Source organism: Crinia signifera, chromosome 2, assembly GCF_055691185.1.
Source record: "Crinia signifera chromosome 2, ASM5569118v1, whole genome shotgun sequence".
Taxonomy (NCBI): Eukaryota; Metazoa; Chordata; class Amphibia; order Anura; family Myobatrachidae; genus Crinia; species Crinia signifera.
This window is the reverse complement of record NC_139218.1, coordinates 289850826-289877483: the sequence shown is the minus strand read 5'-3', so window position 1 is coordinate 289877483 and position 26658 is coordinate 289850826. Positions and strand designations below refer to the sequence as shown.

General features: G+C 41.0%; 1 protein-coding gene across 1 annotated transcript in view; it reads left to right on the top strand.

Moving 5' to 3' along the window:
* Window positions 1-324: 324 nt before the first annotated feature.
* Window positions 325-26658, top strand: part of SLITRK6 (SLIT and NTRK like family member 6) — a 33512-nt gene continuing 7178 nt past the window's right edge. Inside the window, exon 1 of the mRNA XM_083168802.1 lies at window positions 325-733. The gene's annotated coding sequence lies outside the window, so the exon portion shown is untranslated. The remainder of the gene's footprint in view (window positions 734-26658) is intronic.

Sequence of the window (26658 nt, the reverse complement as noted above, 5' to 3'; positions counted from 1 at the left end):
ATACTTTCTTCCATATGTCATAAATGTATACATGCTCTTTTCATGCTAAATATCCATTAGAATTATCCAACAGGGAACTGTGTTGAAATGATCATACAGTAGAAGGTGCAGAACTCATATGCATGTGTGCATAATGGGAATGTGCAGTGAAAGCAGAGGTGGGTGGGGGCATTGCAGAGATAACGAGGTGGAGTTGTATGTAAAATGACACTTAAACACGTTAAACCTTCTCTTACTGGGAAGGGCTTGAAGACTGAGTCAAAAGCCAAGAAATCTCCTTGTGTACGCCCATTTCCCTGCTTCTAGCAATGTGACTAATAGTAATCTGAGCTAACAAGAAAGACTAGAAAGAGTGGAATGAGAATAGAGAAACTGACACAGGCTACATCTGCAGCTCAGCGCAAGTGTCACAAACATTTATGTTCTGCAAGGCAGCTGGGCAAGAGTTAAACTCCAAGTAATGTCAGGATAGCCTGGGTATCTGCTCAGAATTTTAACTAAGAAAAAGAATCCGTATACTAGAATCTGCAAACCATACAGAGGGATCTTCTTTAGTGGGAGCTTGAGCTGATAGCAGAGATCGCTGTGGATGTGTTGGAGCTTGCACCAAAGTTAATTCTGAGATGTCAGTGTTTATCCTTGTGCAAGGGGCTGATTTAAAAAAAAGGCAAATACCAGTCAGATTGTTGGGACTTGTATAACATCTGATCTTGCTGATTTTAGCTGTTCACAGGTAAGACTGCATCCCAGTTCATTTGACTATAGTGGTATATATGAATGCATGAGAGTATGGTACTGTATATATTTGCAGTTGTGCAGCAATTACTGCATTTCATATTGTGCTTGGTTTTAGACAGTAGGCTGCACATGTTGTGTTATACTCATCATTAAACCTCTAGTGTAACAACATACAGTATCTGACTTTTAAATACATTTTTGGATTGTGGATCCTGTCTGAATAGGTGAGTAGTTGCGTGTTGTTCCAGTTACAACATAATTTTCCTAATGCAGCTAGAAATGTCTAAAGTGCAATAGACCTGAAGCAATGTATGATTAATGTAGGGATTATATATTAGGGTACAATTTGTTTGCAAATATACTGTACAGCCAAGATGATTTTGCCCAAATAAATCATTTTCAAAACTTGTTTCTCCACATATTTATAGTTTACAGAGTTTAAGTACCATGCGAAATGTAAATATTGGTTTCAACTGTTGTGTACACTGTATTAGCCACACACAGTTATTGTAATACTAAGGTGGTTTTTGCACCAATTGGTAAGTTAAGGGAAATCTTTGGCTTGTTGTTGCACTTTTTAACATATGGAGAGAGAGTAGGTTTTAGAGAAAATTGACTTTGCTAATTGCAGTGTTCTATATTAATAGAATATTCACTATTATGACTTACTATTGATTACTTTTATATTGTCTTTATTAATATACACATTTTGCAGACACAAATATTTCACCACTCCTACTGGTCAGAATGCATTTAGAGTGTTTATACATACTATATCCTATGTATACATACTGTAACCGTTGTTTATACTTTTGTCATTCTGTTTTTTACATTTGTTTATTATTTTTCTCTTTTTCGTAAAACATCTGCTGCACTTTAATTAAAATCATAGCTTTTTTTTTTTTAAACTGAAAAGTCCATTCTGATATTGAGAAATACCCCCCAAAATTGTACAGACACATAGTTCCCAATTGTATAAACCACTTTTATTTCAACCTCCCAAGATGTACTGTTAATAATTAGTACAGTAAAAATTCTCTTTTAATTCCTGGCAGCTGTTTTGAATTTTGTACTGTACTCTGACTAATTTTGCCTTAATAGTCGTGTCTTCTCTGCAAGATTTACAAAGCTCTTACTTAAAGTAAACATCCAAAGTGCAGAAGATTTAGGATTTAGTAAGTATGACTAACTGTAATGCCATAGTTTGGTAGGCGTTTAAACTGATTAAGAACATGAATTCTAAATAGCTGTGTATGTATATCCTACATGTGGAAGAGCTCTGAGCCAAAAATGTGTTGTTGATGGCAAATTAATAAAGTTAATGAGCACAATATGGCCGCTATTTTTAAAAAAAATTTTAATATGCATAATTTGGAATTTGTGTTGTGTTTTTATGGGATTCTCTAAATGATGATATCAATTTTCTGATAGGTACTAACATTCACCAATCATTGTTACATATTTGAGTACCGTCATCTGATAGGCCAGATAATTGCTCTACTAATTACTTAAATGGATGTTTTTGACAATGCTGAATTAATCATCTTCTAAAAGAATAGTTTTATACAGCAGGCAAATGAGGGTCATCACAGCAATAGACTGAGCTTGCGTCAAACACACAGGCAATGATAATAACGCTGGCTTGATACAGTATCAAGAAATGATCATTGATTAGTATTGCTACTGGGGTGCAATCTTAACGAAAGGCAACACCTATAGCTTAATGCTATTCAGCGGTAAAGTAGATTCAACAAACATTTATATAAATAAGGTATATATTGACGAAGCTGAGATCAATGTGGAAAATATAGCAAACTATATGACAGAAAAAACAAAACTTTTTTAAAGGTAAGATGACATTTGTGGACGTTTTAGTTAAACATTTAGCTAACAGATCCAATAGGTCTATACTTCAGGTTCTCAAACTCGGTCCTCGGGACCCCACACAGTGCATGTTGCAGATCTCCTCACAGAATCACATGTGAAATAATTACCTGCACCTGTGGCTCTTTTAAAATGTGTCAATGAGTAATGAATGCATCTGTGCACCTGCCGGGTGACCTGGAAAATGTGAACTGTTTGGTGAACCGAGTTTGAGAACCCCTGGTCTATTATATGGGGGGATATTACTACTATTGCACTCTCTAACAAAATCTATATAGCATTACCTGTACCTACTGTAACAAAGATTAATTTCTGCAGGATCATATGTACTCTTCTGCCTAAAGAACATAGTTGAGTTTGAAATAACAAGCTCTCATAACTTTTCACTTCTACGTGTATTGACTGTCAGTTATTTTATACAGAATGACGGCTTACAGGAAGAAAAGAAAGGTGTCAGGTCCTAGCAGTGATAAACAGAAAAGTACATCAGAAATTACAATTAAATGACAGCAAGGATTAGAATGATAGGGACATAAAACCGGTAAATGTGCTCAGACAACCATACAATGCTAAATACATCGTACAACAAAAAAGTAAGGCTTGCAGTGATAATAAAAATGTGGATTTGATGAAGCAATAAACAAAATAATTCAGTAATATATACTCATCATCCCATGTCAACAGACATATGATAGGCATCAAAAACATTTCTATGTCCCATAGACTGTATCCACAAAGTTCCACCTCCTTAAAAGTAATCAATCTTTGGGTATGGGTCATAGGGTCGACTGTATGAAGGTCAACATACATTTGCTCAACCACTAAAAGTCGACAGGGCTAAGGTTGACCCATGATATAGGTCAACATGGGTAATGTCGACAGAGTCAGAAGATTGACACAATCATTAGGTAGACAATGAGAAGGTCGACAATCAAAAGGTCATGAGTTTTTCAAGCTTTTTTGTCCCTAATTTCGACGCAAGTCGACATGGTCACCATATCAGTGTACTGCATCCCCTCGCATGGCTTGCTGCGCTTGCCCTGCTTCGGGCACTATTATGTTCTCTCTCCATGCCTTAGTGTATGAAATACCGCAGGTCGGTGAAAGTCGGCTCAACATGGTCACCATATCAGGTGACCATGTTGACCATATCAGGGACATGGTCACCATATCAGTGTACTGCATCCCCTCACATGGCTTGCTGCGCTTGCCCTGCTTCGGGCACTATTATGTTCTCTCTCCATGCCTTAGTGTATGAAATACCGCCGGTCGGTGAAAGTTGGCTCAAAACAACATGATTAACTCATGTGACCTTTTGACTGTCGACCTTCCAATTGTCAACCTAATGCTGGGTTGTCCTTCCGACCCTGATGATCCTTAGCCTATTTCATGTGTCAACCTAAGCCCCGTCAACCTTTAGAGGTCAACCAAATGTATGTCAACCTTTATAGTGTCCACCTAGCGACCATATGGCCAATCATCAGCTACAAAGAATGTTGAGCTTTAACATTGGCATCTCTATAATGGGTACATTGTGTGCAGAGCACACGGGCCCCAACACTGCACCCATTTTTTAATACTCGCCTCTCTAGAGTCCTGCGTGGGTTGCCGCATCTTCGAAAAAAATTGTTGCCAAAATAGCCACTGTGTATGTTCAGTAGTGAATATATACTCCGGAACATGGCTGACGCCATGTTTTCTGAGATCTACATATGTGCAGTAGACTCAGGCATGATGCCAGAGTCTATGTAACTGCAGGGAAGAGGGGAGCCATTGGGAGTCTGCACAAGGGCCGCCTCCTCTTTGAAAGTTCCCCAGGACTTTGACAAATGCAGAAAAATGCATTATATAATCTCTGGAGTAACAACACCACACCAGAAAATCTAGTTGACAGTATGAACTTGTTTATCATGTGATTAGTCTTGTTGGCAATTAGATTGATGAAGTAAATGTTAATTACTATGGGAAAAAGAATACACCTGATAACAATTCTGAAATGTTAACTATAGATTGCAGACATTGCAAAATCATGTTTGTGTTATTCGGTTTACAAAAAAAAATCCAAATGAAGCTACCATAACTGACTTATAAGGTAAAGATAAACAGTAGGATGCATTATAGAGTGCTCTTTCTAAATACACAAGTAACTAATGTGATCACTTTAGACATAATGCTTCACAAGTTTGCTAAATTGGTGTAATTTTAATCAGTAACTTATTGTGTTGAGCAGAAATGACAAGTCAGTATAATATTTTTAGCCATGTCAGCTTTATGTGCTATTATTGTGGTCAACAAAAAGTACCAGGGGAGGATTGGGAACTAAAGTGGCCCTGGAAAAATGGCTAGAAGTGGCCCAACGTAGGAAGCACCAGATTGTAGGCGGCACCAACACCAACATTTGTGGGATTAATACATAACTATACCTGTGTGAAAGCTGTTGTTCATTGGCAGTCTAGTCCCCCCAGATATTTAACTTGCTATTATAAACCACAAACCTCCATATTTCATACCCTACCACCCCCCCCCACCACCCCCATTGAGACTAAACATAGACCCTGAAACCTCCATCAAACAGGCAAACACCTCATTACCATAATACCCCAAATATCACAGATATTCTCAATCCTCACCCATTAGAGCCTAGAGACACCTCAGACATTGTTTAACACCCAAATAGCTCCAACTCCTGTCCCTTTAACATATGTCACAATGGATATAGATGGGCACCCACCTTGGATAAGTAGTTGTAGTGTCAGTTACTCTGCTTTGTGAACCGGCAATGGTAGGGCCACTACTCTGGGTAGGGTCACATCTTAAAAAAAAAAGGCATTAGCTGAAAGGTGACCTCGCAGGTGCTCATGCCTACCAGGAATCTTACTAGGTGGGCTTTGACTTCTCTGTCCTTGTAGAGTACTCACTAATATATATATATTTGTACTCAGGTTTATGCTACAGCACAAAAATGGTGTAGTAACTATGACAAGGGTTCATGTATGTCTACCTTAGTTCATTGGGTGAATCTAGAATCTCCAAATAAAAAGGTCAAGCAATGCATTCTTCACAATTAGGCACAGCATCAACATCATTGTAATTGCCAGGTGACAAAATGTCTTGAAAACAAGAAAATGTTCTTTTGTTGCCTTCATGAATATTTGAAAATGTAAAATTAATTATTAGTTTGGTTATTCTGTTGCCTTGCAGTTGGGCAAATATCATACCTGGCAGGTGCACAGGTGCACTCATTATTCACTGACATATTTTAAGAGATCCACAGGTAGAGTTAATTATTTCACTTGTGATTCTGTGAACTATTTATTTCCAAGAAATGTAAATAGAATGTTATGTAATATAAATACCTATAGTAACAGATAAATATTGTCAGCAACATATCAGGGCACTGGAGTGCCCTGTACAAACTCTCCTAAGCACTAAGTGAATGACACCATGAAATGGTGTTGACAGGAGGATGCCAACACTATAAAATGCAGCACTGCCCAGTGCACCCTGAGGATGCTTTGAGCCTTTGAGCAGATGCACAGGCTACAGTATGTATACCAATAGTAGTCCAGTTTCAATAGCCAGCACTCACAGTCATTCAATCAATAATACACAAATAAACAGTGTATAAAGTGCATGTGGATGGCATTGCTCTAGGAATCACTATGGGAAGAAGGCAAGCTGCTGGAGGCAGTATGATGCACTGGGCAATGTTCAACTGTTGTACTGTTATGAGTCCTGGCATTCAATTAATTGAATGTTACTTGATATATTCCACCTACATTACCTATTGTTGCAGACCACTACTGGCTACTGTATTCCTAGATGACAGTAGTCTCTTTCAGTAGGAACATTACAAAGAGTTCAAGGTGCTGATTTTGTATCCTTAGTCCTTAGTCCAGGGGACCTCAAACTGTTTTGCTCTGGGACCCCATCAAACAATAAAAATGATTACAGGACCCCAGCAAGTTACTGCAGAAGGTCATCACATCACATGTCTAGTCAGCAGACAGCACAATACATGGCAGCATTGAGGAGACACAAAATGATGGGAGGAGTCTAACATAGCAGACAATTCAACAGATTTTTTAGACTCCTTGAATCACTGACTAAGATTAGAAAAGTCATCAGCCTGATGGTCAGCTAAATGGAGTTGCGGCCCCATGCTGAGAAGGTCGGGACCCACTTTGGGGTCAGGACCCACAGTTGGAGAACCACTGCCTTATGTCTGATCTGTGGGATGTGCTGAAAAAACAAGTCTGAGCCAAGGAGGTTCCAGCTCACAAATTACAGGACTTAAATAATGTTCTGCTGATACCTGGATTTTTTAAAAAGATACCACAGGATACATTCAGAGGTTGTACAGTACAAAAAAGAGGGTGTAGATCCGCACAGACTGATAATTATTATATTAATCAGGAAACCAACTAAATGAGAACTACTTTAGAATATATTTTCTGGTAGTTATGGGGTTGGCGGTGCGCCCAGCGTTTAGGGTCAATGATTATACACTGGGGTTTTGTCAAGGAAGGCCTGACAAAGAGAGAAAAACGCTTTTTGGGCGCACTCCTTTTAAAGGAGTGCGCCCAAAAAGCGTTTTTCTCTCTTTGTCAGGCCTTCCTTGACAAAACCCCAGTGTATAGAGGTTGTACAGTGTCCATGCCTCAAAAGTATAAGTGCTGTTCTGCCTGTTGTCATCATCATAAATCTTCATAAAAGCTAAAGAAAAATCCAATAAATCTGGAGACGCCCCAGAGAGTGATCCGGCTCCCTTGGGCACATTTCTAAAACTGGTCTGAAGGGGGGCATAAAGAGGGAGGAGCCAGTCACACTTCTTAATTTAAAGTGCCAGCTCCACTTATCTACCCATCTATACCCCACTGCCATAAGCCTCCAGTGTCCCCTAGGGAATTTAAGAGAAACATAATTAGCTCAAATCTACACATTCTGCCTACAGTCTTTAAATGCCAGGTGTGTTGCACCACAACTGGCTCTGCTACATATCAGAAATCCTGTATAAATCTGATCTCAATTGACAAAATGAAGGTCTATCTCTACAGATTACTAGACACTTGTCCACTATAATACCGTGGGTTCTTGTGTTTGTGTTTCTGATTTCATAATGTGAGCAAAGCTACTTTTTTAGAAAGTCAGAAACCGAAATTTTCAGCCACTAAATCTCACAAGAACTGGCAACTTGAAAATCCCATCTTGCTCTGCTTTCAGATACAAATAGGCAAATCTGAATCTTAAGGCTTAAGTTGGATGTATAAACCCCAGTTTGTCTGATTAACCTGAATCTGAACTCCTAGAGGTGACACATCCTGTATGGTTTGCTTCTTAGATCTCATGTATTATTCATGATATCAAGCCCAGTATTTCTATTTCTTTCAGAACAATCCAACCATTTGTTATTGTAAATTGCAACAGGCTACGTATACTTAGCGTAAAGACATCTAAGGATTTAACACTTGTGTTAACCACATACTGTATTTGCAGAGTATGTCAATCTCTCCTCCCGTGTAACAAATTTAGGTCGCAATACCTTTAATTTGACATTATGCTTATTTACAATTAAGAGTTAATATGCTTCGTAATAGCATAATGGCAACTAATAAGAGTAATAAGGAATTTTCATTTCACAATACTCTTTACTGCAATGGGACGGAGAATCCAAAAAGAGCTGTAGTTCATTGCTGCATGCAAATCATGCAAATCTAAAATACAATTGTCTGCTTTTATCACTGACAGACGCGAATCAACAATGCAGGTGCTGGGTTTGGTAGTGAGAGACAGAATAATGATGCTGTATATTCCTGGATGTTGTGTTAGTAATATTTTGCATACGTTCATGGTAGGTGTTTTGTGAGTTGATAAGAGGAAGTCATGAATGGAACATAGTTGATGAGATTATATATATAAATATGTATTGATAAAATAGAATAAAGCAGGGATTCCCAAACTGTGTGCCATATCACCCTGGGGTGCCTTGAAGCACCTTTGGGGGTGCTCTGGATTGGCGTCCACGAACACAGGCAAAACCAGTGTGGACAAACTGACCCAAGGCACAAAACTGATGCTCAGTGTGACAGATAAACACAATTTACTTATTTTTTTTTTTTCTAAATTGCTCAATAAGACATGTTTGTCCTACTGGTGCCATGACTTACTTATACTATAGGAGGCAGGGCTGGTGTAAGGCTTCTCATCACCCTACGCAAAACTTTATCCTACTGCACCCCCCCCCACCCCCCACCCATACTGCCACCAATAACAACTTTCCAACCCCTAAAGGCATACATGACTAACATTTCGGAATGGCAGGGAAGCTCAAAAAAATGGTTGGTGCTCTCAGCCCCACCCCAGGAATGGTGGGCAAGTCCCCAGCTTTCCGTGGAGGCCTCCCTTTGCCACCCACAACAGAGTGCAAGGAGAAAGGGGCAGCAATAGAGAAGTATGCCTCAAGGGAAAGAATGGAGCCGAGTTCTTAGAAGTTCCAGAGAAGATGCCTGAATTAAGTACAATAAGGATCCTCAGAGACATCCTTGATTTTTTGATAGGCAGACTTGGTAGCGCCCCCCAAAAACCCGACCCTGATAGGGGTTTGTGATTCAAAAAACTTTGGGAACCACTGGAATGGAGTGAAGTTTAAAAAATAAATAAAAAAATAATAGAAAAAAAACCATGCTGTATAGAGCTTAACAATACTTCTGGGAACCATTTGAGGGCAGTGTAACTCAAGATTGATTTCGTAGTGTGAATCTGGAGAGAGCTACTGTGCATACTACATATTGGCTTCTTCTGTGAGACAGGCCACCAACCTTTGTTCTGCACATTAGTGGTGCCATCTTGTCCTGTTTTAAAGCACTGCAGTGAGAGATGGATAATTTTCTTTTCAGAGAGATGCTATGAGTTACTACTATTTATTTATTTAACAGTTTCTTTCAACTACTAGCCACAATGCTAGAGACGCTGGTACCCCTTGCAGCCTGCACTGCTACCCACAAACATTCATACACCTGTATGCTCTGCTCCATGCTAACAGTCTGTATTAGCATGGATGTACAAGTCACATTACTGCTAAATAACCGCCCCACTGATAAAGTACTGGGTTATTCATTGACTAGAGGCATCCACTGGTGTGTACCTACTGTACATCTGACATACCACCACCAGTTGTACTTTACCAGCATACAGCAATTAAGCATGAAAAGGACACTAAACTAGACACAGTTTAATACAGTCCATCACAGGTCCAGGCATTGTGACACCATACTAGTCATACATACCTACTTTTACTTGCTTCCCTCTGGTAGAAGCTTGCAGAGGAGAATCTGACGTGTACTTCGGGGAGCAGGGACAAACTGATGTCATTAAGACCTGCCCCATTTCTGCCAAATGCCACTCTTTGTGGGTCTGCGAAAAATCATTTTAGCACTGCACCCGTCCCAAAGCTCCATTTGACTCAGCTGCAGTTCTCATCTCCATTCCTCAACATCCAGACATGTCAGAGCATTGGGGGGTTCACCAAGGGGCAACTAGGGGCGGTCTCCCGGGGCCCCCGCACATCAGGGGCCCTCACACTCCTGGTGGGTGAGTGGCAGGTAGTGGGATCCGGGCAGAGCGTCCCTGGGGTCCTGCGCAGGGCAACCAGGGGGTCCCTGCGGTGCCTGGACAGTCAACAACCTGCTCTCTTGTCACACTGTCTCCAGGGGGACTTACCCCACTCTCATGCCTGATCACCCCGTGTCCCTGGCTCCATGAAGCAGCTCCGACTCCGATAGGCAGCGGAATTAACTACTCCGGTGAGTGCTGCGGGGACAGGGGGGGGGGGGGGTGAGAGGAGGGGGCCTTTACAATTTTTGTTGTCCAGGGCCCCCACAGACCTTAATCCGGCCCTGTGTCAGAGTAAATGGCATTCCTATTGAAAATGGGATGTTGCTTATAGCAACCAATCAGATTATACAGTATTTATTCTTCTAGAAGGTGCTAGGTAATTAAGACGTAGAATATCATCGGTTGCTGTGGGCAACATCTTGTCTTTCGATAGAACTCCCAATGTTTTGTGGATAAAGTATTTGTAATCATGCATTAGTGAGTTAATCTAGTTTGCTAGGTTAATGATAATTCTACATGCTTTCACATGCAAAAATGCTCAAAACATGACCTGCTGGGAAAATTTGAGAGTTGAAGTTTACTAAGAATACTACACTGATCAGAGTAGCAAATACAATATTGACTTGACATTTAGGTTTTCTTTGCTGCATAGAGTACTGTATTGCGTGATGTGATTGTGCTCAGAAAGCATTTCACTATACTACTAATTCCTAAGCAAATACTGTAATTAAAGTCACAGGTCACTTTACTACAAAGTCATGCATTTTTGAAGTGTTATTACAGGTGACAGCTTATGTGCCATATACAGTAACACCTGTTTAAAGTGAATGACTGGAGGGGTATTTTATCTGGAACTGTGTAAGAATAAAAAAAAGCATGTCACGTAGTTCAGTGTTAAAAAAAAATTTTGTAAATATGAACTCAGGTAACACATAGAAAAATGCTTCACAGTTTCGGTTTATTCGACCTTCAGAAGGAATGGCGGCTGAATAAACCGAAACTTTTAATGTATTAATTGCACACCATTTAAACTGTGAGTGCCGACGCCACAAATATTGGATTGCTATGCCTATTATGGAGGGCACCTGGTAGTATACATTTTTTTTTCCTGTACTGTATGTATCAATATTGAGTACGGATGCCAATCCCGGGGCATTTTTTCAATCCCGGGAATCGGGATTGAAAAATGCTCAATCCCGGTATTCCGGGATTGCCATATCTAAACGGTACAGTACAGTATGCAGGTGCAGAAAACAAGCCCCACCCCCCCACTCCGGCCGCCCCGCACATTGATTTACTTACATTTGTGGGTGGGCGGCCGGGAGCAGGGCAGACATCAGCGGGAGCAGGGCAGACATCCTGCAGGGCAGGGCAGCGGGATCAGGGCAGACATCCTGAAACAGGAGCCGGTGGGTGGCGTCGGCTGTGGTAGCTGCAGCAGCAGACAGGTCTGGAAGGTGAGGGGTCACTCTGGAGCTCATATGGGCGATGCGACCTGCTGTGCAGTTGAGGCTGCCCATACCCACTCCAGACTGCAGGCTGGGGATCGGGAACTCCAGGACAGCGTCTGAGCACATGCGCAGCTAATCCCGTAATCCTGCAGTTTTTTAGGCCAAATCCCGGGATCCCGCCGATCCTGATCCTGGGATTGGCCACCCTAATATTGAGCTTGCGAAACATAAAATGCAAAAAAAAATTTTTATCGCAACAGTGTGACTATTTTGCATGCACTACTTTATACTGTCTATATTTTAATTTAAAAAAAAAATATATATATATATATATATATATATATATATTATATATGAGTGTGAAACATTGCTCTCTAATTGGGAATCTGAATGTGTAAAAGAGGATTATGGGCCAGATTCAGTCCTGATTGCAAGACAGATTTGTTCCCAAAATGGGCAAAACCATGTGCACTGCAGGTTGGGTAGATGTAACGTGCAGAGAGAGTTAGATTTGGGAGAGTTATTTTGTTTCTGTGCAGGGTAAATAGTGGCTGCTTTATTTGTACATATGCATTTTTACATTGCACATGTTACATCTACCCCCACCTAGGAAATGTTTTTTTTCCTAGTTTGAGCACAAATTTACCCTGCGATCAAGTCTCAATTAGGCCCAATGTGCATACCATGAGGATGAATATATGTGCACATCAATAGTGGTCTTTGGAGAACTCCATTCAGAACAATGAATTACCAGGTTGAACCTGCATGGTGTTGGTGAAGGTCCTTCCATTCACTCTGATGTTCCAATGGTCAGTCTCCTAATAGAGTATTGTTCCATGTTGGTATAAACAGGTTATTTCTCCCAGAGTTAAACACATAACAAAAGTTTTTTTTTATAGTGACATTATAAAGTGAGCTTACATTCAATGTGCAAACAAAGTGCTGGTGCAGTATCACTATGCATTTTTTCTCTAACGCCCTTCATATAGGATGGACTTCATCAGAATCCACATTTGGATTCACAATTGCTACACTAGAGAGCATAGGTATGCGCACATTGAGTCTTATGGGTGCAAAGGCCCTAATGCTGTGCCCACCCTTATGAACACCTCCCTACCAGCAATACCTTTTACCAAAGACTTTTCCTTTTTAGAACAGTATTCCATTCAAAGAAGCACCCATCAATCATTCACTGAATGTGTGTTTTGCATTGTTACTTGTACCAGACCATTGTCATATCACTACATCTCATCCATATATGTTTTTTTTACTTAATTTGCATGTATTATTATACTTAGAGCCATTATATATTGTAGCGAATACCAATAGATTATGGTAGACACGACTGATTGGCACTGTTAGACACACCCAATGGGCGGTGTTAGGCATGCCCAATATGTGGTGCTAGGCACACCCCTTTGACGGTGCACCCCCTAATAAAGTGTGCTGCGCACGCCTATGCTAGAGAGAGCTCTGTTTCTCACTCTTTTGTAGTTTATTATCCTTCAAGATGATACAGAACAATAATGTTTTTTTCAGCAGAATCAACAGTTTCCACCTGTTACGTAGGCAGTATAGTTGGAAGAAAAGTGCTAAAAGACTTCAAAAAAAGACTGCATTACACAGACTGTTACAAGGGTTAGAAGTGCTATATCACTATATGCTGAACTCGCGACTGCCAGCATCCCGATCATAAGTATGCCCTGGCAGGTTAGGGTTAAGCCACAGGGGGAGGGTTAGTTTTAGGCTCTAGGGCAGGGCTTCCCAAACCGGTCCTCGAGATCTACCACGTTTTCCAAAGAAAAAAAAAAGGTGGAGCGTTAATATAATGTTAAACTAATAAATCATTGGTAAATATAATTATATACAGGTTGAGTATCCCTTATCCAAATTGCTCTGAGAATTTTGGATAACGGATTATACCGTATTTCAGAATATTTTTATATATCAATAATGTATTTTGAAGTATCTTGCTTTTATGCTGTATAAACACATCAACCACATGAAATACACACAAATATATTTTATTTGTGCATAAAACAAGGTTTGAAAACATGAAACAGAATTTGTGTACTATCTCCGGTACTGAATTTGAATGCCAAGCAATCATTTTCTTGCACATAGTTAGTGCCAGTTACACATCATGTCCTCAGTAGTGCTGTTACAGATGTCCCCAGTAGTGCCAGTTACACATCATGTCCTCAGTAGTGCTGTTACAGATGTTACAGATGTCCCCAGTAGTGCCAGTAACACATCATGTCCTCAGTAGTGCTGTTACAGATGTCCCCAGTAGTGCCAGTTACACATCATGTCCTCAGTAGTGCTGTTACAGATGTCCCCAGTAGTGCCAGTTACATATCATGTCCTCAGTAGCGCTGTTACAAAAGTCTCCAGTAAGTTTTTAGCAAAAATATATATCATTTTTTCACTTTCTGGAATGTATGTTTTCCGAATAGTTTGGATAACGGATATTTGGATAATACTCAACCTGTATATTAAAATGCTGTAGAACGATCAGTTGGGTATCACAATAAGATAACAGTATTTATTATGGATAAAAATACAGGTACAAATCAATACATTTGGTGTTGCAAAAAATAAAATAAAAAATGTCATATGCATTAAAACTCTATTAGATATTAAGAACAATGGATGGTTGTGGGAAAAACAATATATAGTGAAATGTTTAATACAGTCCTTCTTGTTCCTATTAAGATGCCCTATTGGTTAGCAGTCCACAAACATAAAGTCAATAGCAATATTACTGGATTTAATGGGTATCCATATACCTGGCAGGGTCCTTGATATAGACTTCATTTTTCAGACGCAAATGAGATGAGTCATCAAGGGAATGGTCCCCAAAATTGAGCAGGTGATCAAGGACCCTGTCAGGTATATGGATACCCATTAAAACCAGTAATATTGCTATAGACTTTATATTTGTCCTGATCCTGGGATTGGCCACTTTTTTGGATAATTGGCATTATCCCTCCTATTATTTTTTGGGATAATTTGCATTATCCCTCCTCCACCAAACTTCACAGGAGGCATAATGCAGTCAGGCAGGCAACGTTCTCCTGGCATCTGCCAAACCCTTATTCATCATTCCACACATGTCCACTGCTTCAGCATTGGTGGGCTTTACACCAGTCCATCTGATGCGTGGCATTGGACTTAGTGATGTGATGCTTGCATGCAGCTGCTTGGCCATAGAAATTAATTTCATTAAGTTCCCACTGCACAGTTTTTTTGCTTACAATAATGCCAGTGGAATTTTAGAATTAATCAGCTATAACAATATTAATCAATGTTATGCCAATTGCATCACATTAGATTCAGTAGGATTGTGGATAACACTTACAGTTCTGCTTAATATCTAATTTTAAGAGGCAGAATCTCAGGCCCCTGGTGTTCTCAGAAACTATGAAAGTATCATTTTTGAAAGGGAAGTGTGTAAATAATAGTAATAATAAAAAATCCTACGTTTAATATTGTTATTTGCATACAGACACATACATTTCCCATGGATGCGGATTCTCCCAGGATATCTGTGTGAGTGAAGAGGGTGACGCAGATGGGTTGAAGAAGCAAGTAAGGTCATTGGACACTGCCTCCAACTGGACAGTATGATAACAATGGCATTGTATAGCTTGGGTGGAGCCATGTTGATGTGATAATAGCATCACATCCCCACATCTCCAGCTCAGCAGTGAACTACCCCCGACACACACACATTACCAGTCATCTTTGCTGCACCACCACATTGCTACTCTGCTTCACATCAACCCATTCACTGCTGACCAGTCTGACCACTTCCAGAAGGATTAGCCCAGATGTTGGAATGTACAGTATTGTATAACATTACCTGAACATACCACCAAATCTGCACCTAGGTTACTTAAAATTGTAATCCTACTCCTAACCAAAATCCAGATCAAAGTACATAAACTTGGTTCCAGCTGTAAAAGAAAAACTCATGCAGACCAACCTGATGAAAGCTTCATCTGATATAATACCCCATTTACACCGAAAACCCCAGATCTGACCCGCAGTGTAGACGGAGGCAGCTCTTGGAGATGACATCGCCTCCAAGCACCGGGACCGCAATCACCGCCGCTGAGACCACCAATCGCTGTGCTGGGGAAGCTTCTGGGCTGTCCCCAGCCCCCCGTGCACCCCCCAGCTGTCGTACTTGCGGTAAATGGATGCCGCACACAGGCATCCATTCACTTCCTCCGCTGCCGCCACTGCTGTCTGCAGAGTATAGCAGATAGCAGCGGAGGCTGTGTGTGCCCCCCGTCTATCCTGCAGACGCTGCGGTCAGATGACCCGGCATAGCCGTTTACACCGCCCTCTACCCAGGTCCTAGCCTTGTTCTACCCAGGTCAGGACCTGGGTAGAAGTCCCATGTAAAGGGACACGGCATGACCCATTTACACCGCCTCTGACCCGGGTTTTTGCAGCAATGTAAAAGGGGTATAAATAGGTTGCCTTTATTGTAGACTCACTAATATCTTAATACAATTAAGAGTGTAGCATTTTCCAGTTCTTTTTAATATTCACTTGCTAGTCACCTGTGTCAAATCGTGGCCTTTTGTATCCTTAATTCTGCATTCTTAATGTTTCATAATTATGCCCCATCTAGACAGCGATACAGTATTTTATAACCACTAAGAGTGTAAAACCAATTTGTAAGCCCCAATTAAGTTATTAGTGCTTTCCTTTAATCCTTTGGATATTTTGGAGGTTTAGATTATTTCATGATTTCCCAGAATTAAGATTTGAGTGCATACTTGCAGCATTAATTTTGAATGACACTGTAGATTACACAATGATGTGTGCCTAAGGTGGTAGTCTTATTTGGCTGTTTAGAATATTCCATCTAAATGGCCAGATTGAAAAAGCCAATTAACACTAATGAGCAATTTCCATGTGTTAAAACATGAACAGAAATAATTCCATCAAAACTGACCTCAATAGCAAATAATATATATTTTAAACATATGGAAGTTTTAAATGTTTACCAAAGTGACTAGGATGGTTTTAAGGTGAAAAATATATACTAGTCTAAAATGTTACAGTACCAAAATAAATGTTACAGTACCAAGATCAAGATAGAAAACAAATTACTAGCTAAAAAATAAAATGAATTATACATACTATGGAGGTAGTATGCAAGATGTTTATACCCAATGAGAAAAAATTCCAGCACTGGATTAAATTTATCTACTCTTTATCAAAAAATGTTTTCTTTCTTAACCATTTGAGTGCCAACATCTCTGTGGGAGATTCCAGTATCGCTCACATTTGTTATATAAATTCTAATAAAAATGATGCTTAAAAAATGGTGATACAGATGGAGCCCCTCTCATTCAGACTGGGGCTGGTGATTGAATTGCCAGTCGCCAGCCTTCACCACCAGCCACCAGAAGGGGGTGCGCGCGCACGAGACGCTCGCGTGCCCCGTTCCGACAGAGCTCCCTGTCGGTCCCTGACACCTCCCTGCTGGTCCCCGTTGGTCACCGTAGCCTCCCCGCACCGCCCCCCCAAGTCTGCCAATCTCCCTGAAGCCGCTGTTTCAGATAGAATTCAATATCCATTACACATTAAACCTTCATGAACATTTTATTATGAAGTCATGATTAGGCCATAATCTTGGATATTGTCCATAACATATAAAAAATAGTCTAACATATATAATAATATTAAAACCCAATTTGATCTTTATTTTATATTATACGAGGCAATAGGGATACGCAGACCATTTCATTAGGGGGTTCACCACTGCAGGGGTGTGTCTAGCACCACGTACTAGGAATGTCTATCACTGCCTCCTGGGCACCAATGCAAACTAAATAGAAGGTGACTGTATTTATGTATTTGGGCTTCAGAATACAATATTCCCCCACAAGGCGTGCTGCAAAAATGTACACTGTAATGCCACACACCGTAATGCTCATTACACATAATGCCAACAACGTTATGCCCCTTAAACATAATGCCACACACATTATGCCCATTAGACATAATGCCACACACGATTATGCTCATTAAACATAATGCCACACACCGTAATGCCCATTACACATAATGCCACACACCATAATGCCCATTAGACATTCCACACATCGTAATGCCCATTACAAATAATGCAAAACACCATAATGCCCTTTAATCATTATACCACACACCTTACTAAACATTAAACATGCCACACACCGTAATGTCCATTAAACATAATGCCACATACCATGATGCCCATCACACATTATACCACATGCCGTAATGCCCATTACATATTATACCACACACCATAATGCCAATTACATATTTTACCACATAAGTGCCACTTACCTACATGCTCATTGTCAGAGATATATTGCTCAATGCAAGGGGTTTCATGATCATTGCCAGGGTTTTCATTATCATTGCCATGGAGGATTACATGCTCGTTGCTCATGGGGATTTACATGCTATGGGAAAATACATGATTGTTTTGATGGAGGGGAGAAGGGTGGGGTGGGTTGGGGTGTTAAATGCTTGTTGTCAAAGAGAGTGATATATTTTTGCCAGGGGGGGGGGGGGGAGGGTACATGCCCATTGCACAGGGGGTTCCTTTCGAACAATGCACCAGTGCTACTGAATCCGCACTTTGGGTAGTGCTGTTATCCTTTGACAGCCCAATTTTTGGAGGGGCTGTCGCCATCCACATTTTGGTTGAGCCTGGAGAAGGCAGTGGCTGGAGGAGGTGGCAGTATTAGTGTGCCGGCAATTAGGGGGTGCCTGGGAACCACTTGCACACTAGGACCCCACTATTTACATCTGACAATCAGTGAAACAGCCACAATATAAACCTATATGGTAATAATCAGCTGTGACTGTGGGAATGAATCATAGTGGCAGGACAAACTCACAGGTATACCCTTTTATACCCAAATCCCAGGTCTGACCGGGCATTTGGACCATGGATCTGGGATTTGCACTGTTTACACTGCGGTGCCTACCGCAGTGTAAATGGAGGCAGCGCTTGGCATCTCCAAGCTCCGGGACTGGCAATCACCCCACCTGGACCCCCTTGCACAAAACAACAAGGTAAGCTGCTGGGTTACCATGCACCCCCCCAGCCCCCGTCCACGAAGTGAATGAATGCCGCACACCAGCATACATTCACCTCTTCACTGCCTCCGCTGCTGTCTGCACAGTACAGCAGACAGCAGCAGAGGCTGTACTGCCTGTCCAACCTGCGGATGCTACGCTCCGGAGATTGGGCTTCCCCCATTGATGCAAACGGGAGCTGCGTTGGATGACTCGGCATACCCGTTTACACTGCCCTCTACCCAGGTCCTGTCCATGTTCTACCCTGGTCAGGACCTGGGTAGAAGTCCTGTGTAAAGGGACACGGGTTAACCCCTTTTACACCGCTGCTGACCCGGGTCCACAAGGGAAACACCCAGGTTTTTGTGGCAGTGTAAAAGTGGTATAACAGGTCTATGTGAACTGTCTATATAGGCGTAATAACAGCAGGGGGAATCCAGAAGACATCTGTGGATACAAATTCGCTGTTACAAATTGTAGCTGTTACCAAGATTGCTACATTTATATTGTTGCAAGTACGGGAATGCAAAATACCTTCAGGAGTGTGCTATACTCAGGAATTGACATTCTTAATTTTGTATTTTTCCTTAATCATTTTTCATATTTTTATCTTTTTTTATTGTATGTTTTTTTATTTTTATTAATTTTTGCTTTTTTACCCTTAGCATGCCTGCCATGCCTCTTATAATATAAAGTAAAGATCCAATAGTTTTAATATTGTGTTTATTATATAAGTAATTTTATTTATATTTTATGGACAATATCCAAGTTTATCATGACTTCAATGTATATTGAATTAAATAAAATTTGGTTAAAAAGGGGTATCCCGAACTTTTGCCTTTTTTTGTGAGGTTTTACCATGGTCTATTCAAGGCATCTCAGCGCCCCAGGCACTGACCGGTGGGTGGGGAGGTTCGAGCTCCCTGCCGCTCACCTGCTCCATGTGGGCACTGACCTGCGGCTGCCACTCCCCTGCTCCACGGGAAGGGGGGGATGCCACCCTCAAGTGGCCAGTGCCCACAGGCAATTGCCTAAATCTAAATATGCCGAGTGGTGGCGCCAGCCCTGGGTTTTGCTTTAGCAAGAAGGTAATTTCATGTGGCCTGCACCAGCTTACAGAAAAAGCCCAGGATCAAGAAATAGGACAGAGGACGCAGCAGGTGCTTTTTGTCAACAAGCAACTTGAACCATGAATGCAAAATTTACCTATGGAAACAAAAACTAAATTTGTGTTTTTGTAAAGAGTAAATTTTGAAACTCTCACAAAAATTATTCTTAGTAAATTTCCCCCCTATAGTTTATTGTTGTAATTCAATTCTTTGGGAAGTGCACACTTATCTGTCAGTTACGGTATTGCCAACATCGTACCCTCATGGTCTAAGAGAAAACATGCAAAGACTGCAGGTACAATGTTTTGTTTCAGAATGGAACATTGCATTGATGTTGGTAATTGAATAAATCCCAACTAGCAATTTCTAGTTGTCGAAGAAACAAGAAGGACCAAGTAGAGGGGTACACTTAATTTTGATACCATGTACGAGAACCTCTTTAGAACCTTAAAAATTGTATATTTTCCAGGACTCCTCACAGAATCATAATTTAAATAATATGCTCTACCCAGTGCCTCATTAAGAGTTCCAGCCACCCCAGGCTAATACAGAAGTGGTCAAGTGTTTTTTTTTACAATTGAATTAGGTTAAGAACGTATGTATGTTTACATATGTAAAATGTTTTCTTAAAATAATTTATATTTTATAAACATAAATTTAAATAGTGGATGATACAGTAAATTGACGAATGATGATCAGAACTGCTACTGGCTGCTACTCTCTGTGTCTGCCTTGTGAAAAAATGGAATGGGAGGGCAGTTAGTTATACATTTTCCCATCGGTTCTGCAACCACAGTGTAAGAGGTGCTCAGCAGTGTTTAGCTTTGTGGCAGGCACTGGGGGAAGGAACCAGGAAGCAGAGGGGCTGGCAGGACTCTCTGAGATTGGCAGCTGCTGATAGATTATCCTGCCATGTGACCTGGGAATTGTAAACTGTTTGGGGTTCCGAGACCGAATTTGAGTACCACTACAATAGAAATGAATGTTTATTATTTTGCTTGTTCAGTGAGCTACAAAATAAACCTGTTTTAATATAGGTCTAGTAATGATTTTGTAGTTTGTGTAGTATAAAAATGTGTGCATTGATACTAAGATAGCTAGGGTTAATAACCCTAGCTATCTTAGTATTAATGCACACATTTTAAGAAGAATACATATAGTGTACAAACATTAGTTAGACCACATTTTTATATTCTTCATTTTTAATACTCTGTGCTTTTGGTTACCCCCACTGGGTTATAGTCTACAACATTGGGTGGCCAATTTCCATGGACGAAGCCAACTTTATATACAAAGTCGCTAATATGCAACTGATCTATCCATATTCAAAATCAAGGCTGCAGCTTCCCTTGGAGCTGGCTGAGATATGGGAAGAACATGCTTTAGGTAGAGTTTGGGGCTGCCAAAGAGGGATGTTAGTGCACATTGGGGACCTTGTGCACATGCTTATGGTTTAAATGCAGGAGTATTATTACCATAATATACATTTTCAGGCTAATTAAGGTATGTTTGTGTGGTGTTGTTAAAATCAGTTTTATTTATGTATGTGAGCTGTCTACTGGTTAATCAGAAGCACGCCTCTACTGTCTACCTTTCTATGAGCACCTGTCATCTCCACTTCCCATATGAACCTCTTCCCTCTATACTCAAGAATGCCCTGACCACTGCCTCCCCAACTGTGCATCTGATCTCCCTTCCCATGTGTGCCAATTCTCTCCCCTCCGCATATGTGCCTCTGATCTCCCACAAGCTTGCCTCTGCCCCACTCCCTGCCCCATATGTACATCTGACTACCCTTATCCACATGTATTCCTCCCTTCTACTCATCATAATTCTGCCTTGCTCACCATTCATACTGTGTCTTTGCACCTTCCCCAAGGCTGGTAGTTGATGAACAAAAGTAGCATGATTAATCTATGACAAAAGAGAGTTAAGCAGTGATGATTATATATTGTATTACCGCTGCCAAAACGGAATGCAAATAGAGATTGTAGTACATTTTTATTCAGAAATGCTGTTGTGTGAAGCTGGAGTGGGTCACTACAAACACTATGAAGAAAAACCTCTATAATATTATACATTTGACACCAAAGTATTTTACCTTTTTATTATTGTAGTAATTGTGCTTGTTCCCAAACTCAGTCCTCAAGGCACCCACAAAATCCTGGTTTTAAAGATATCCATGAGCGCAAATAGGTAGTTCAAGTTGATTAAGGTACTAATGAAGTCACCTGAGCACAAACATACACATCCTTAAAATCTGGACTATTGTGGTGCATTTAGGACCGAGTTGGGATCTTCTGCCATAGAGAGTCATAATCACCTATTTGATGGACTTCTCTCTGGAAGATCTGAATGGCGAGGTACTGTATGGAATGCCCTCCCAGGAGAGTAGACAAGAATGATGAGAATTGCAAATGGCTAATTATGGGATTTATGGTCAAATTTCTTCAAAACGAAGCTAAATCCTGTGAGTTATTTTTACTTGAGCTATGAAGTATCTTGTACCTAAAAGGAAATGTTTTACTCGTTTCAATACTGTCATGCACTTTCTGTTCTGCTGCCAATAATATTGCAAATTTGTGAAGCTCTTTGTAGCATTCTACAATGGAGTATCAGATGTTTTCTTTTATTCTTTTGGTTAATCACAGTTTCTGAACTTAAACCATAGAGGTGTTATATTATAAATCCCAAATCTGTTAATTTTTTTTAGCTTAAAAATAGTTTTCTTAAGCTTTTCTAAAATTCAATTTTCTGCAGTATTATTATTTTTTTTAAATAAAATCTTTTAAGACCTTTTCACCTCTGGTGTGAAATTTCTAACACTTTTTAATGATAAATTTTGTCCTTTTTGCAGTCACTTTTAAAACTGAGCATCCCTGTTGCTACTTTGGAAACAGCAGGAGGGCATTATATAGACAGCATTGAAATGAGTGATCTCTGTTTCAGATATCACACGACAGTTAGCCATTTCTAAAATGGTGTAAGACACAAAGGATGAGGTACGTCATTATATAAAAGTACAGCTCCTGGAAAGAGAATGCTACCAATTATAAAATTCTGCTCTTATTAAATGTATTTCCGTGGTTAGTAGCAGTTCTACGATGCAATTCTATTTTTTTAAACTAAGTGTAACTGATACAATAAAGTACAGATAAGAAACATAACACACTGGTGTCAGGAAAAAGCCTGTGACGCTAGCACATCATATCAATCATAGGGCCGATTCAGACCCGCTGTAGCGGGCTGAATTCAGCGCTTTCTGCCTGTTTGAGGTTTGTGCCTGCGTGTTTATGCACATGTGCAAACCCTGGGAGTGAACAGCTTTGGTGAGTTTCACACTCGCTGGTCTATTCTCTCCGGAGAGGGGGCAGGTGGCTGGGGGTGGTGGAACACCCAGAGTGTTATGGGTTTTCCCATGAAAACACTGGACGTTCCCCTGGGAATGCCCAGTGTTGCCTGCTTGGGGTGAGTGGCAGACGTCACATGATGTCAGCACTTGCCCCGTATTTGGCGATTAGCCGTAGATATAAAAGTCACCGACCATCAAATGATTTATCTCCCGCTTCAGCAACATTCCAGGGGATGTGTGGTAGAGTACACATCCCCTTGCATGCTAGTGACGGGTTTCGGCAACAGGGAGGGTGGGCGAGTGTTTGGCAGGGCGGTGCTTACCTGTTCAAGTATACGCAGCCTGGTGCATATATGCAGCCAGGCCCATAATCACATTTCATGTATGTCAGTGAAATGTGTTTTCTCCTGCGGTGGGTGCTGTATCAGAGAATGCAAGCAAATAATTCAGGTCATGCCCAAACCAATGTCTCTGTGTTACTACCACCACCAACCACAGACACAAGTGCAGGTAGGTAGGGGGTTATTATCCGATATAGTCAATAACCTTAAGCTGGCAATACATCTACAGATTGATTGTCAGATCTGGCTGGTGGGAATTAAAACCTGGTAATATTTGAATTACAGTATTTGGCAGTTTTCCAGCATTTCTAAGCAAATGGTCAACTGTCATTTACTCTCATCCAGTACTAGGTTTTGTTCCAACCAGCCAGATCTGAGAATAAATATGTAGATGTATGGCCAGCTTAACTTACTTAAATACTTGCTAATATATATATATATATATATATATATATATATATATATATATATATATATATATATATATATATATATATATATATATATATATATTGAGCATAGGACTGGCACTTGGAACAATGGGGGTACAGCGGTAGAGGTGCCTTCCACAAGAATGATATATAAACGAGTATCCAAATAGTTACACTAAATGAAGACAGGAGGCGGCACTCTCATAAATGGTGAAAACTGTATTCAAATCGTCAAAGTGGGTAACATGTCAGCAAAAAATGGTGTCGACCAGTTTCGGAGCCGAAGCCCCTTCTTCAGGACAACTGACGTGACAAAACAATCAAAAGTAATACTGTGCAGGGTGACCAGAATTATACAAAACACACATATAAATAGTAAAGTACACTTACGTGACTCATGAGTGAGCTGCTGTGCGGCGGGACGGGGCTCCGGCAGCATGTATACGTGACACGTGACGTCAGTCAGTAGTCACGGCAACCCGGCGGCGTCTGTCCCGGCGCTCAGACGGGAGCTATGTGAGGACAATTTTAGAAGAGCGCAACATTAATTACAAAGAGAGGCGCACTGTGTTCATCGTAACTAACGGCAATGAATGTGCCATATGTTTTAAAGTGCATAGTGCTCCAATGGAAGAAAAGAATAAAAAGATTAAAAACATGAATGACATGTTACCCACTTTGACGATTTGAATACAGTTTTCACCATTTATGAGAGTGCCGCCTCCTGTCTTCATTTAGTGTAACTATTTGGATACTCGTTTATATATATATAAGGATACCAGCGTGTAAGATACCTAAGTTTACTAGCAATAGCATGCAATTAGTATAAATAGTAAACTCATTTATTTGATTGTCTAAGAATTCCTTGTTATTTAACAAAAATTTATCAAGAATCTCAAAGTAATATTATTTGGCATTATGGCATGTGGCTTTATGTGCAATGGGTATTACAAAGTTCATTAAAATGTGCAATGGGCATTACGGTGTGTGGTATAATGTTAGGCCGTGCCCCTTTTTCATAGTGCAAGAGCCCCACCTATTACAAATTGGGGGGGAAGGGGGGGCATGAAACATGCCCTTGCTCTGGGTACCATGGCACCTAGCTACACCACTGCCTACTTGTCCCTTTTTAAATCCAGCCTGTAACTTAACAGTCAGGAGCTGATTGGGCAGTGATAAAGTACCAGGCACTTTATCACTTCTCCTCCCTTATCACTGCTTCATACATCTACCTAAATATAAGAAAAAAAACAGACGCCGCTACTATAAGCACAGCTGACACATACTAGAAATATGCTTATAGAAACCAGTTTAATGAAATTATCCAAAAATAAATATATAAATAAATAAAAACTCCCGGGAATGTTCATTCATATGTTTATTGTTTGAATATTTGTAAAATACTATACTATAATCAAATCAGCCTTATTCACTGTTTCGCAGTAATTTTTCATTATTTGTTGTACATTTTTCATTATTTGTTGTACATTCACTTTTTGGGACTACATACGGGAACATAGGAACCGATTCCATGGGTGCTCCTGTGCCTGAGCACCCACGATAAATGTTAAGCACCCACCAGACTGTTAGCACATCAGACTGCAGACAAGAATACAGTGCAGGGCCGGAGGGAGCGCAGCAGGTGGAAAGTAGAGCATGCTGTCAAACCGCAGGGTAGGAGGGAGCTGATCTCACACTGCGGGCAGAAGTACAGGGCAGAGTGCGGTGGGAGATATATACCTATATATGGGGGACACTCCAGATTGATTCACCCCACTGCAGCTGTTCCTGTGAGGACCTCTGGTTCAAGGTTCCCGACAGCCTTCTTCAAAGTCCTCCACTCTGCATCCCACCCTCTTGATCTTCCTAACCTTCTGCCGCTGGGACCCACTCTTCTTCCGATCCAGTGGCTGGCACCATGCTGGTCTCCTCTTCTGCTCAGCTCCAGCAGCCCTGGAGCAGCACAGAGCAGTAGACAGCTGCACTGTGTAGGCCGAGGGAGGCAAATCCTGGCGATCCTTCAGCCTGTATGCAGTGTCAGGGCCTGTCAGGTCCGCGTACCTCCTGGCCTCACACCCACGCTGCTGCTCTGTGCCCCGGCCGTAATGATTAAGAAAAAAAACATAAATGGCGGCACCGACATGTGGTGCAAGTGGTAGCGCAGTGGACCCCATGAAGCAACACAGATAGTTCTGCCCCTGCCTCTGCTTCTGGCAGGTGCAGGGAAGTGCTGACTCTATTGATGGGTGGAGGTGGTCGTGTGGTGAGGGAATGCTAGCTGGGAGGGTCGGTGGGTGGCTGTCTGCTGTCTGATATGGGGCAGCTCTCACATACTCTCCACCGGGTCCCCCCTCCTGCTTTTTTTTTTTAAAGGGTGCCAGGAGAAAAGTGGCAGCTGCACATGAGAATCGTGGTGCTGCTTCATTTGAATTATAAATAAGGGGCGCACTCCAGTGGCCAGTGCCCAAGGTAGCTGCCTAAAGCGGCCTAGTGGTAGTACCAGCCCGTGATCTATGACTATGGGGCATAAATACATCAGCAAATTGTACAGTTCATAATGAAACTGTTGCTTATGCATATGTCAATTTACCGAGAAATGAAATGCTCAGGCTCAGTCATCGTTAAAAAACCTCACTAGTTATT